Source organism: Sturnus vulgaris, chromosome 10 (assembly GCF_052056855.1).
Source record: "Sturnus vulgaris isolate bStuVul1 chromosome 10, bStuVul1.hap1, whole genome shotgun sequence".
Classification (NCBI taxonomy): Eukaryota; Metazoa; Chordata; class Aves; order Passeriformes; family Sturnidae; genus Sturnus; species Sturnus vulgaris.
In genome coordinates, this window is record NC_142252.1 from 22,866,062 (window position 1) to 22,880,241 (window position 14,180).

General features: G+C 41.0%; 1 long non-coding RNA gene across 3 annotated transcripts in view; it reads right to left on the minus strand.

The window, feature by feature from the left end:
• Positions 1-9,589: 9,589 nt before the first annotated feature.
• LOC148222708 (uncharacterized) overlaps positions 9,590-14,180 on the minus strand; it is a 47,154-nt gene continuing 42,563 nt past the window's right edge. For all 3 annotated transcript variants that reach the window (XR_015805792.1, XR_015805791.1, XR_015805790.1), the window contains one exon: positions 9,590-13,961. This is a non-coding gene — a long non-coding RNA (uncharacterized LOC148222708). The remainder of the gene's footprint in view (positions 13,962-14,180) is intronic.

Below are 14,180 nucleotides of genomic sequence, written 5' to 3' on the forward strand. Positions count from 1 at the left end.
AGCTTTTGTGGGTTGACAAAGGGATCAGTCTCCATGACATATTGTTAAGTGACTGCTCCTCTGATCCTGGAATGTCTTCTCCACTCACATACATATTTCTGGCTTGTTAGGGAGGCAGCCTGACAGTACAAAGGGCTGGATGTATGTCTGTGCATTGTAAGCAGAACTTGGAGATGCTCTGAGTCAGGATTTTATAATCAGATGCCAGGGCTAAGTAACTGGTTATGTTCTACATCTTCCCCCAAAATAATAAAAAAAGCAAAGTCTGAAGCAGCTCTGGATACAGGGAGGCTCTGCAAAGCTCTTTTGAGGTTTTTAAAATGCATGATTGGAAATATCTGCTGGGTGATTTTTTTTGGTTTTTTGTTTTGTTTTTTTTTTTGTCTCGTGTTCCTCAAAATCTGATCAAACGTTGAAGATGATCAAATTTACATGGGGGAAGAAAGCACAAACTTCCGCCATTATCTCCTTTTCTGCTTCCTTATAAACCCAAACTGGATGGCATCCAATTTCTCCTCGCAACTGCCTCTGGAAATGAAAGAGAGCCTGAATAGAGGAGGAGATGAGCTGCTTTAAATGCTTTTTCATACTTCTCACTGCTATGAAAGCTTCATTAAAAGCTGCAGCTTGCTTGTTTTCGAACTCTTCCGAAGTAATAAGCATATAATTGTGCTGGAAACTTGGGAGGAGCGTGTCCCTGCAAGCCACTGCAGCAGCCTTTCCTTTCAAGGTCCTTTTGCATTTTCTTGGGGATCAGTCATTCCCATCTGAAGGAAATTTAGAAGAAACAATGTTTGTTTTTTTTAAAGAGGCCGTTGACGATTTGCAATGTTGATATGTTGACATAAATTATTTCCTCACGGGCTGTTGACTCTGAGGGTGTCTTGTGAGGCATAACATTTATTTTGGCCTTTTTTTTTTTTTTTTGGTCTTCTTAACCCACATTCGAACTGTGTCAGGCACAGGCTCACTGCTGAGCCCTTTTATATTTATTTTCATTTCTTCAGATGGAGAAACGTGAGGAATGAGCAAGAAAATTTGTGCTACAGCATTTCTTAGGGTTTCTCCTAAAAAATTCAGCTCTGGTGCTGAGATCCACACATGTTCTGACTGATTCCATGGGATTTCTTCTGATATCTCCTGTGGAGCAGAACCAACCTTGCTGCAGATGTTAATAAATGCTCTTTTGAAACAGCTGGAAAGGATTTGGAGAGCATGAACAGATGAATTTCATAACACCGGGGGTGAGAACAACATTCAAAGCCCTTAAATCACCCTCCACAATGAAATCCTTCATTGGCAAAAATCCACTTCACAGATTCAGCAAATTCAATCCAATATTTACTCATGAAATTCCACATTGAAAGTCCTGGGCCGGGATGCAAGAAAACAGAGATTTCCACATGGATTGAGCTGGATCAGAATCTTTTCTGATTTGTCCCACAAATCACAGCCCCAAACATCCCAGGATGAAAGCCAGTGTATAAGAAATACAGTATTGACAAATTTTAGGTAATTCCCACCGAAAATGAAGGGAAAATTCTTGGGGTGAACTTAAATTAGTGAAATAAAGCCTAATGGGAAGAGTGACAAAGATATTCAGAAAGTCAGCTGTGGATTCTGTTAAAAGGAATTGACATTTATTTAGAATATCCATTGCTGGGGAATATGTTTCCAAGCCATGCTTCATTGCCTTCTTCCAGTCTGCACAAATTTATTACCCAAAATAAAGATCACAGTGCCCAGAGAGTCACTTTGACTCCTTTCCATTTTGTTTCCAGTTTATTTCTGGGATTCCAGTAAAAATTCAGTCCTAGCTTACAATGAAACAGAATGGAATCATAAATGATAAAACACAAAACTATAATTTTTAATTTTCTTTTCTCCACAGAATCTTGATAGCATTTTCCAGCCTTCCCCAAGCTAACTCCAAACCAGCATCCAGAAATAAGAAAGCATACTTACATTTGTTAATTTGCTTTCACCAATTGATAAAAATAACTGGGCATTTCATAATAATAGAAATAAAACTTATAGTGAGGCTGAAGGTAACTCCAGTTCCCACTGAAACAGTGAAAATTTCCTGGCACATAAAATAAATATGAGTAAAACTAGTGGAAAGTCATTGCTTTATTTTACTCCTTTTTTTTTTTTTTTTTTTTTTTTTATCAGCAAAGATATTGCCACATAAAACCCTATTTTGGAATTTTATTCTCTGACTAAGAGGCTCTGATAGAAAGAATATTCCCAGCAAGCAAAACAACTTTTTTTTTTTTTTTTTACACCAAGGCTTTACCATAACTCAGAGGAAAATGTCCCCACAAGCCAAATCTCATTGGAGAGTTGAGGATGGAGGGTGATCCTAGAAGGAAAGAATTGAGTTAATTCTCCTCCCTCCCTTTTTTCCCTCACAAATTCCTGATTTCCAACCACTAAATACCCCATGAGGTGCAATACTTGATTTTTTAGGAGCAAATCCCAAATTTAGGACCTACTCAATCCATACTGTCCACCCATGGGAGCCAGCACAGCAGGATGGAGAGCTTGGAAATGGACTCCTGAGCACAGATGTGGCTCTTTTCCTTTTTAATTTCAAAATCCAGCTAGGAAATGAAGGAAATGTTTGCCTTGTTGTCTGTGTGCCACAATCTATGAGTTTTCATCAAAAACCCTCCAACGTTTTCAGGTAGAGTCATCTGCAGACACTCCCAGAAGCAATTAACACAGCCTGGGTTTGTAAATGCTTCCTACCCGTGTTTGTTTGTCCTGGGAGCTGTACAAATATTATTTGCAGGGTTCCTGGTAAAGCTGGGATTGCTTATCCCACAATGCTGGAGCTGGCTGTGAGTTTGGGGAATGCTGTTTGCAGCCAGGGTATTTTGCTGTCAGGCATCACTGGGGTGGGAGGTGGGTAAATCTCTCGTTTGATACTAAAATAGAGAAGACAGGACAAGGATGCTCCAACTTTGAGTTGCTGAGATTTTTTTTTAAATTTTTCCTAGAAAAAATTCCATGAAGGAAAGAGCCTTGAAGTGGGGCCCACTCAGGGCTGACCTTCATAAAGGGACAGGGCTGTTAGAAATAAAACAAAAAGGGAAAAACAACGGTGCAATTTTAGGGTTTTAGGGTTTAGGAGGAATTTTAGGGCTTGTAAGTGTCCTCAGGCACTGAGATCTTAACCCTTTAATGTTCTCATAACCCTTCCTGCAGTGGCAGTGGCATCCACAGTTTCAATATAAAACAACCTGAAAAAAGAAATCCAACTGCTTCAAACCCAAAACAACAAAACAACAACAAAAAAAACAAAAAAACAAAAAAAAAATAAAAAAACCCCAAAAAAACCAAAAAAACAAATCCAATTTAAAATATGTGATCCATTGCCACAAGCTTACCAACATTCCTATTTCTTTTTTTTTTTTTTAAATTTTCCATTATGGTTAGCAATTTGCCAGTTGCTGCTGCTGCCTCTTGCAGCAGGGGAGGATCGGGCTCTGCAGAAGGAGCACTTAGGATTTCTGCTGAAATATTTATTAGGACAAGAAACAACACAGCACAGTGTTCTGGCTTGGTGTCACACTCGATTCACCCCTGCAGGTACAACCTGTGGGCAGCTGTTACACCCAAGGAACAAGCCAGTCAAAGAATTGAGGGGCACTAATGCAAAGCAGCTCCTGTCAGTGCCATGCACAGCCTATTTAAGAGCCTGACTGGCATGGTTTTGCCTTGTGCTCTGCATTTTTTTGCTCTGTTTCGTGGGCTGAGCAGTTTGCAGTGCAGGAATTCGATGTGGCTAAGTGTCACTTCAGGTGTTGGAGGTGCTTATTTGATTTATGTGTATTTTTGTGGAATGCTGCTGTTTCCGAGGAGCTTTTTCATTTCATTTGTTGCCTTGTAAATTCATATGAATTAGGCAATTATATAAGTTACTATTTTGACCAGAGGGAGAAAGAAACCTGATAGGACAGAGCAGTACAGAAAACCAGGGCTTAAAAGTGTCCTCAGGCATATGAAGGTCTTAACCCTTTAAATGCTCTCATAACTCTTCCTGCAGTGACAGTGGCATCCACAATTTCAGTATAAAATACACTGGAAAAAGAAATTCAAGTGCTTCAAATCCTCCTTGCTCCCACTTGTCAGTCATGGTTCATTTTTAGGATTATTGAGAGAAAAAAGAAATTATTCTGTCCAGTTTTTTTTTTTTTTTCCTCACAAAGCTGCTGCATTGTGGGGCTTGTAGAAGAGCTCACTCGACAGTGCAGCAGGCAGAGCCAAAATCTGACTTTATTAAGATGAAATCATTGTCTGTAGGCAAAGCAAAGCCATGTGATATCTCCATCAGCGAGGCTTTCATATGCAGCTACTCAAAACCCTGGAATAAATGGAGCTGATTGAGGTGAGCCAGAGGCAATTCAGCCACCAGAGCCAAGCAAGGAGAGGATCAGAGGATGGAGCTCCCTCGTTAGCAGGGAGCTCCTCCGAGCTCAGATCCAGCTGCCAGGGGGGAGTGAGGAGATCCAGAACTGGAAGGCACTGTCTGAGCAGTCACAGTGTCCACAGGTCCAGCTTGCAGATGGAATGTCCCAGCCTCAGGAGCTGCAAACAGCTGGGGGACAGTCAGACAGTCCCAGGAGCTCTCAGTGTCCCCAGGAGCTGAGTGGCAGCTCAGCAGAGCAGATGAGACACTATAGAAATGAAAATGGAGACAAAGAGGGATGCAGCGAAAGCAGCTCATCATTATTCTCTTGTGAAATATCTCTGCTCGAGTTCCAGTTAGCCAGGAGAGGAGCAGATTGTCATTTCATTTCACACCTCCAGGCTGGGGGACAGAGCTGGGCCAATGTTCAAGCCGTGTTCAAGACACCTGGCAAAGAATATGAGCAAGGGAAAGAGCATCTCTGTGGCACACCTGCAGGTCGTGCAGATCAACCTCTCTGTGCCTCCCAGCACTTCCATTCAAGGATCATGGAATTATGGAATATCCTGAGCTGGGAAGGCCCCACAGGGATCATCAGTCCAGCTCCTGGCCCTGCACAGACTCCCCAACAATCCCACCCTGTGCATCCCTGGGAGTGTTATCCAAACCCTCCTGGAGTTCCCAGGGGCTGGGACCATTCCCTGGGGAGCCTGGGCAGGGCCCAGCACCCTCTGGGGGAAGAACCTTTTCCAGGTGAAAGAGAAAAGTACCTCCTGCTGGGAATGTTGGTGGCTGGGAATGCTTTGCCAGTGAAATAACTTTCAGAGGTTACTCCTCTGAGAGGGGTAAAGCCTCTGGTCACTCTCACACAGCACGTGCTGAATTCCTGATAACTTGTCCATGGGCTTCAGAATTCCAGCTTTGGGCCACCAAAAATGTCTAAAGCCAGTCCTAAAAACTGAGCTCCAAACTACCCTTAATACACATAGTTCTTGGGGAAGGAATTTGGATGAATGCAACCAGCAGAGCAGCACTTTATAATATCTGCTGCAGATTATAATGAATTCCCTGTCAGGCCTCCCCTTCACTAATCCTTCCTGTCCCAATCCAATATAATCCAGCTCCTTTTCTGGACACATGAAGCCCTTTTTAGCTGTGGTTATCTTCACAAATAATATTGGCTGAGCCCTTCTTTTCTTCCCATAGCCAAGATTTTGTCACTAAATGCAGAGAGTTTGAGTCCAGTGTGTGATTCCCAGTCTCCCTTGTGTGCCCTGTCTGGGACAGTTTCCAGGTTGCAGCAATTCCAGGATTTACCATGTCCAGTGACAAAAGGAATCCACATCCAGAAACCAGGCGTTTCCAGGGTCTCTCTGCTGAGGTGGTGACTGTGTGTGCCAAAGTTTGTGTACAGTAAAATAACCAAAACAAAGAATGGAATAAATCAAGTATTTAAAGATTTTTTTTAATGGGAGAGGTCATTGCACACAGACTGGTGGTGACAATAAATTCCAATCCAAGGATGGCAATGTGTGGAAAGCAGCAGAGAAAACAGCAAAACCAGGGTTAAAGAAACACCATTTTTAATTGCTGTGGAAGATGGAGGCCAAATGATATGAAAATAAGATGAAAATAAGATGACAGGACAATAAACAACAGAATGAGAACCATGAAGCAATGATAATAATAATATGCTGGCCAACATCATTGCAAAACCAGTTTTAGATTGATAACCAGGATATTTTTAGTATCACAGCTATGGGTGGTCATTTGCAACCTATGATTTTTTTTGGTTGGATTGATGGGGGCACTCTAAAAGAATTGTTGGTATTTTATGTGCTTTTAGAGAATTGAAAAAGCAGTTTATGGATTAGTTTGAAATAAAAAACTTATGGCAGATGAGTTCAGCTGCTCATTCGCTCCATGCACTCAATTATAATGCCCACAGTGAGTTGTGGTTTATAATTTCACTAATACATCAGAATTGGTTGATTTCCCTTCATTTTCAGTGCTAATTTTGAGCTTTTATTGGATTATTGCAAAAATCAAAGCACCCGAACCTCACCATGTGTATGAAGTGATTTTATCCTTGATGAAGATTTTAACATTGATTGGAAAAACTACATTTATTCTTCAGCATTAAATGCTTTTAAAAGTCTGATTAAAAAGTGTGTCACTGACAACTCCATTATCAAATCCATATATTGGGTAAAGAACATCTGTGCATGTTTTCAGCCAGAAAAAAAGTTTGTTTTTTCCTTATTTTCTAATATTTCTGTTAAAACTGTGCAGGGGATTGAGAGGAGCCTCATATGACTGGGATTTGGGTGTTGTAATTTGGAAATGAGCTTTTTTATGATGAAGGATAAGAATAAAAAAGAAGTTTGTAGGGGAGGGAAAGAGAAGTCTTTGCAAATGGTTGTGTCAGCTGGGTAGAAATCTTGCAAGGAACTTTGCTGTGAGGCTAATGATCTTTTTGGGGAGCTGAAAAGGAAAGGAGCAGGAGGGTATTTGCCACAACTGAGAATATTTTAGAACAGGTGCAGGTATGACAATGGACAGGAAAAATAGATTGATGGGGGAACAAGAGGAGAATTGGCAAAAATCACCCTGTGGTGACCCAGCTGGGGCAACTGATCCCTTCAGGGAGCTGGAATTCCAGATTTCTGGAGTTGTGCAGCAATTTGTATGTCAAAGTCTGTAATTTCCCTTGAAAAGGAGTGACACTTTCTCTGACTCAGCCCACTTGATTTTGATTTTCTCCACTGAGACTCTTCAGCCATTGGCCTTTTGTATTAACTTTTCATCAGTGAGGGCTTTTTCCTTAATTAGACCAAATATTTTGGAAAAAAAAAAAACAAGTTTAGAGTTTAGATTTTAAAATCAAGTTTTGTTGCATGATAACAGTTCAGCAAATATTTCTGAGAAGGTGAATCTGTTAAATAACTCTTTGACCCATTCTGGAGTGAGATCTCCAGCAGCAGAGACCTTCCAAAGAAGGGGTTTGGATAAATTTGTCTTTTTAGCTGGGTTTCAGTTAAACAGCCCTTAATCTTCTTTATCCAGCCCTTTTTCAACACAGGAATTACAGGGCTGGCTTGGAGAGTTTAAATTCAAACACAATTTGAATCTTGGTGGATGCAGCAGGAATTAAGGAAAGATCTTCCTCAGGGGGAGCACAGGGTCACCAAAGATCTCAGTGACAAACAGGCAGCTGGGATTGAAGGAGGCCACACAGGAATTCCACCAGGATTAGAAAGGTGATGCCTGCAGACACACAAAGTGTGAGCAGATGCCTCAGATCGTGGCAGACCTTGGAATCAAATCATGGAATCGTGGCATGGTTTGGGTTGGGTTGGAAGGGACCTCTCAAAGTCACCCAGTGCCATTCCCTGCCATGGGACATCTTCAACCACACCAGGTTGTTCCAAGCCCCATCCTTGAATATTTCCAGGGGTGAGGAATCTGCCCCCTCTTTGGGCAGCCTGTACCCGAGTTCTACCCCCCTCATCTTTCTGAAATCTAACCTGAATCTACCTTATTTCACTATAAAATCATCACCTCTTCTCTACCACAACAAGGGTAGAAGCTTAGAGGATGGTTCACTATTTTAAAAAATTAAAATGAAATATAAATTCTAAGAGTCCAGACTATGAGCTTGCTATTTTTTGGCTAATTCTGTTTTATACCTCTGCAAGATTAATCTCTCTACAAAGTGGAGAGAGAAGCCATGTGACTTTTCAGATGCTGATAATCTATTTATTTATCACCTTGATGTAGGAACTAGAAAGCCAGAGCCTCTGATAAATGTCTCACTCACAGTGGTGATGGCTAATGGTGGTTAATGTTTTTTTCCTCCAGCTGCACATGTGCTGGTCTTGAGAGGTTACTAAATGATTTTTCAGGAAACACTGAATGATTTTTCAGGAAACTGCAATATTCTTTCCAGTTGTCATGCTCATACATAAGGATAAAGTGGCTAATCCAGCCTTTGCCAATTCAGCTGAGTGGAAGGGGGGAGAGGAGGAGAGGATAAGCAGCAACCCAAAACCAGAAATTAAATAAGAGTTGGCCATTTTGGACAGAGCACCCTTTAGGAGAGCTTGGCTGCCCAAGGCTTTGCCTGCACTGAGCTGGGTTTGAAGTGAAAGCCTGGCTTTGGAGGAACACAATTATCAGCTGGGAGGATTCAGTGGCCTGAGAGTGTTTGATAACATCCACCAGCAGTGGGTGATCCTAACCTGGTACAAATCACTCATTAGCTCTCCCTTTCCCTCGTGTCTTGGGCAAACAAATTGCTACCATTGTTTTCCGAGATCATGGAAAAATCCCTGCAAATAGAACATCTGCTTTTGATTAAACACATGCAGAGATATTTCAGCAGGTACCCATTAATCAAACTTAAAGTTAGTTTTACCTCTTTTTTAGTTAGTTAGAAAGATCTTCTTTTTTTCCTATTTATCAGTGGTTAAAGAGGAACAGGGCTACAATGTGGTTGGGGAAGGACATGAAAACATTGAAGATATTATTTTCCCATATATTTCCCTTACTTGTAAAATTCATTTTGGTTTAATTTTCGAAATGGGTGAGCAGCTATTTGAGATAACACAGCCAGGGCTGAGTGCCTCTAAACCCAGCACTTCCAGAGGTCCATCACTGCCAGCTTTATTAAGCTCAAAGCTGAGGAAAGAATGATTTGCTGCCTGCAGAGTCTATGGCAAAGCTGATTTGGGAGCCTTGGGAAGAGTCATATGAGGGAAGAGCTGAAGGAAAATTTTCTGTCTCCAGCTTTTCTCAGTTTTGGCAGAATTAGCTGAGGAGTCAAAGCTGACAATGCTTTAAGTATGAAAGTGGTAGAATGACCCAAAGTGTAGGGTCAGGATGTGCTAATTAGGTAACAATTAATGTTGAGTGACCTCTAGTGGTGCTTTCCCACAGTTAATCCTCAAATTGGGATCCCTGACAGGACCTGGAGCTTGGGATCTGTATTTAAGAGCCCTCCCCCACCACAAGGATAAACAGTCTGTAAAAAAAATGGGGTTTGTTTTTCTGAGAAAGCTCCTGATAAACTGGAAAACTTTTTTTTTTTTTTTTTTTAATAAATTGCTTAGTGCTAAAATCCTTTATTGTCACACCAGGCAGAGAAGCAAACCAGAACCCACCCCTGGACACAAGTTTTGATATAAAATTGTATTTTATTACCCCAACATTTGAGAAGACTCCAGTCAGAGGGTCAACTGTGAGTGATTTGTGATGATTCCATTTCCCATATTTCATATTCCATTTTCCATATCCCACGGGGAGGCAGAACAACAATTTATTAATAATTTATTAATAATTTATTTGGTGGCCCTCACACACACCAAGACGTGTGCAAACAGATTCCCACACACCTGGGATTCTCCCATCAAACCTCTCATTCCAAAACCACAGCTGGGATCCCAGGGATGTGCCAAAGGATCTCCTGGAGGTGACATCTTCTGTGACAGCAGGTCCCTCACTGCTCATGATTAATAAAAAAAAAAAAAATAATCCCACAAAGTGGTTCCTAAACAGGGCAGAACGAGCCCAAATGTCTGGACCCTCCATGTGAGATGCTCATAATGAATTCCTAAACATGTCCAGGTGATGCTGGGAGAGGTTGCAGCCAGCCAGGCTGATCCCGAGGCCATCCTCGGAATTCCATGGATATCTGGAGTTTATTCTGGTGCAAAGGAGGCTCAGGGAGGACTCTCTTGCTCTCAGCCTGGCAGGAGGTTGTGGCCAAGTGGGGGACAGGCTTTTCACCCAGGGAACAAGTGACAGGACAAGGGGAAATGGCCTCAAGTTACACCAGGGAAGGTGCAGGTGGATATTAGGAAAAAATAATTTACTGTAAGAGTTAAGCATTGGAACAGGCTCCCCAGGGAAGTGGTGGAGTCACCATCCCTGCAAGGGTTAAAGAACAAGTAGATGTGGCACTTAAACTCAATATTTTTTAGTAGGTTTGATGATGTTTGGTCAATGGCTGGACTTGATGATCTTGGAGATGTGTTCCAGCCTTAAGGATTCTATGGGATCACCTGGGATGGCCTTACAGCAGCTTCCCCACAGACAAAGCTGCTCCCCAAAGAGAGATAATTAAATATTATCACAGATAATTAAGTATTAAATCACAGGAAAGTCAAAGGATTTGCTCAGGGTAATTCTGTGCAGTGATGGGGATGGTGGCAGTGACCTGACATGGCAGCACCTAACTACAAGCTTCAGTTAAACGTGGTAAATAGGATTTTTTATTTTTTTTTTTCAAATGTTCCAGAACACCAGCCAGGTAATAAATTAACCCCTTTGATTTTTCCCTAAATTCTTACCTCGGGGTGAATTCTGAAGCACACCCTGAGCAGAAATTGTCGATGTTTGCTGTGGATGAGTGAGGGGCAGTAAAACACCTCAAAGGGTGCAGCAGGTGAGGAATCCAGGGCTGTAAAGATTTACTGTGCTCACAGTCACAGCCCCATGAAAAGCCACAATAAAATACACGAGTTAGTTCTGCCGAGCAGAGCTGCAGCCTTTAAATTCACCCGGGTGCTGCCTTCCAAATGAGGAAATAAAACCTGAAATGCCTCCCCCAGAACACACCAGGGCTCACCAGGACATGGGTGTTCCTGTAGGTGTTCATTTCCATGTAACATGGGAAAAGTCACTTTTTATTTGCATTCCTTCCATGCAGCAGCTGCTGGTGAAGATTTTCAGTGCAATCCCAGCTGACTGATGCTTTCCTTCACACCAAGATGGGAGTCCAAAGACACTGGTGGGATATATGATATAATTATTTTGCCTAATGGAAAAAAAAAAAAAAACATTCATTTCGATGGCAGTCTTAAATTATTGCTGCCTTAAAGGCTAATGCTTTTGTATATTAGGGATTTGGAAATTGGGTGATTAGTAGAGTAAATCTTGAGTAGGGAGGGCAAGAATAGTGTGTGTTCAGTCCTTTACTTAATTCAGCACTGAACAACTTGCAAGAATTTAATCCTCTCTATATTTATTTCTTTTTCATGCATGCCCTGCTCATTTTATGGGCTGAATATAATTGTTTCTTCCTTAATTAATATTCTTTTAGCTCTTTAATTTTGTGAGTAACAGAGATACCCAATAGAACTCTATGAGCAACGTAGAGCTTTTACTAAAAAGAAAAAAAAAATATAATTTTAACTATCTTGAGGTGAAAGTATTTCTATAATTAAACCTAACTCTGTAAGGTAAAAGGTCACGTAATTTCTTTTTGAAATATGCTTATTAATTCTCTATTGTTCCCTAATAGTCTTGCTTTCACTATCATTATTATTATTATTGCTATTATTACTATTACTACTATCTCATTTGGCCCTCGGACAAAATTGTGATGCTTTCAAAACACACAAGAGGCAGAAAATGTCTGTGTAGCTTTATGGCAATATAAAAGTAAGTAATTTGATCTGTTCCTCTAGAATCTTGCTGCTCTGAAAAGACTTTAAAATCTATTTTACTTTCAGTCAACGGTGAACTTTGGTGTGACACATGTGAGTTTGCACTTAATCCATTTTGTGGTGACCTGCTCCTTTATTGCTCTCTGCTCCAGCGTGGGAGAAGGATGGTTAAACACCACCAGGAGCTGATGGAAACGCCTCAAATGAAATTTCATCTTTTGGAGCAAGGCAGGGCAGCTCTGAGAGCCAAATTTGTCTCTTGTCAAAGGAGAGAGAGCTGCTCTTTGGAGGCACTGACTGCAGGCAGAAAGAGGCACGAGGAACTTAGGCAAGGGTTTAATTAAAAAAAAAAAAAACAACAACATAATCTGAATCTCTTGGTTTCACTTGGGTGATGATCTAAGTTTGCAATTGTGTGGCAGCTGATTCTCAGGTTTGTATTAGGATCCAAAACGAGAGCTTGCCATTAAAAAAACTTCAGCTTTGGAGAAGCTCCTTCTTAGGTTGCCACTGTCTTCTCATTCTGTTTTGTGGGGTTTGATGGTTATTTTTTTAACTCATCAAAAAAAAACAGCACTGAAAAATGGACTTTAAAAAATAAGCTCAAAGATAAAAAGCCATTTACGAGACTTTCCAGATATATGAAAAGAGTGGAAGACTTCAAAACCTTATCATGAGCAGTATTTTATGCAACTGCTGTCGAAAATACATCTATGCAAAGGAATTTTTACTGGTAAGTAAAAATACAATTTAAAGATTTATGCTGCAGTTGCAGTGCTCAATCTTGGGTTTTCCAAAGGCAGCAAGATGGATTCTGAAGTCCTTACAAAAGCTCTGCAAAACATCATGTGCCTACCACAAATTCCTGCTTAGAACAATTTAAGTTGCAAATAAGGAACCAGCCCAGAAATTCTGCATTTTTGGCTTGCTTTAAATGGCTGTCCTTGTTGTTATGGTAATTCTATGAGAAGGACTCTCAGAAATCAATTTGTTGTTTGTGTATAATTCCCCAAACTGAAAAAGAAGCTGCTGGGTGTTGGGTGGATGAAGGAACTGCCAATGGTGAAGGTGAATTTAAATCTATCAAATGTGGCAGCATTAAAAAATCAATAATCTTGGTCACATCATGTTCACAGGCTGGGAGGAAGTGAGGATGCTAAAGGCATGGCTTGGATCATCCCTGAGGTTATCACACAGCATTTGGCTCAGAAAATGGGATGCACAAATCCCAGGAAGGGCAGGGCCACTGGAGGTTCTTGGTACCTTCACTGTTCAAGCTGTCAAATCACAAAAATCAGACGAAGCTTGGAGCCGGGTTGAGAAGCAGCACAATAATGCCAATGGGAGGAGTGAAAACTGGATTTACCCAGCCAAAAACTGCGCTGAAGGAAAGATGGCAAGAATATTTCCACTTGTTAGAGGTATAATTGTGCAGAACAGGCAAAGGCACCGTGGAAAAGCAATAACAGGCGTTGGAAGAGTGGCACTGATTGTACATGTGCAACTCGGGGCAGGTGCTGCACTCTGTGTGCCCATTAAAATCCCCAGAGCACAGGATTTACCTCGGGAACTGGCAGAGGGAATAGACTTCTCCAAACCGTGCTTGCCCAAAGCCTGGCAGCACCGTAGGAATCAGAATTTTAAAAACACACTAATTCTGACTGAACTCACACATTCGTGCCTATTGAAGTAGGGAAGATTACCCTGGGGGGAGCCAGTTACCTGCAGGATTTCAAAGACGAATGGATTGAGTCCTGCAGAGAATAAATAGTATTTTCTGGTTTTTGGATGACATACTAATACCTGGGAGGAATTCAGACGAGTATTTACAAAACCTTGAGGAAATTCCAGCATGTTATAAAGCTATGCTTTAAAGCAACAAAAATAAGATTGTAGGCATAAGATTTTTTTTTTTTCCCCAGCTCCTTAAAACCAAATTCCTTGCCTAAGTTTCAGGAATAAAGGCTTTAAAAAGGAAAATAAAAACTATGAAGCATGCATAAGTGCCTTAATGTTACCCAACTTCTGTTGTTTTTATCCATGTGAAAGGTTTCTTATGGAAGTTCCAAATTATCGTTGCTAATTAGGTTGATGTTTTCCTGATAAAGGAAACATAAAATAGATATGGATGGAGCATTAAGATAAGATTTTTTTGAGGAGAAAAAACCTAAGAGCTCTATAGCATCCTATAATTTGAGGTCATTCAGGAGAACCTTAAACCACAATTTCCTGAAGGAAAATGAGCTGTTGCTCCATAACACTCTAATACCCAAAAAATTCCCAGTTCTTTGCCTTTTAGGTCATTATCAAAATCTGAA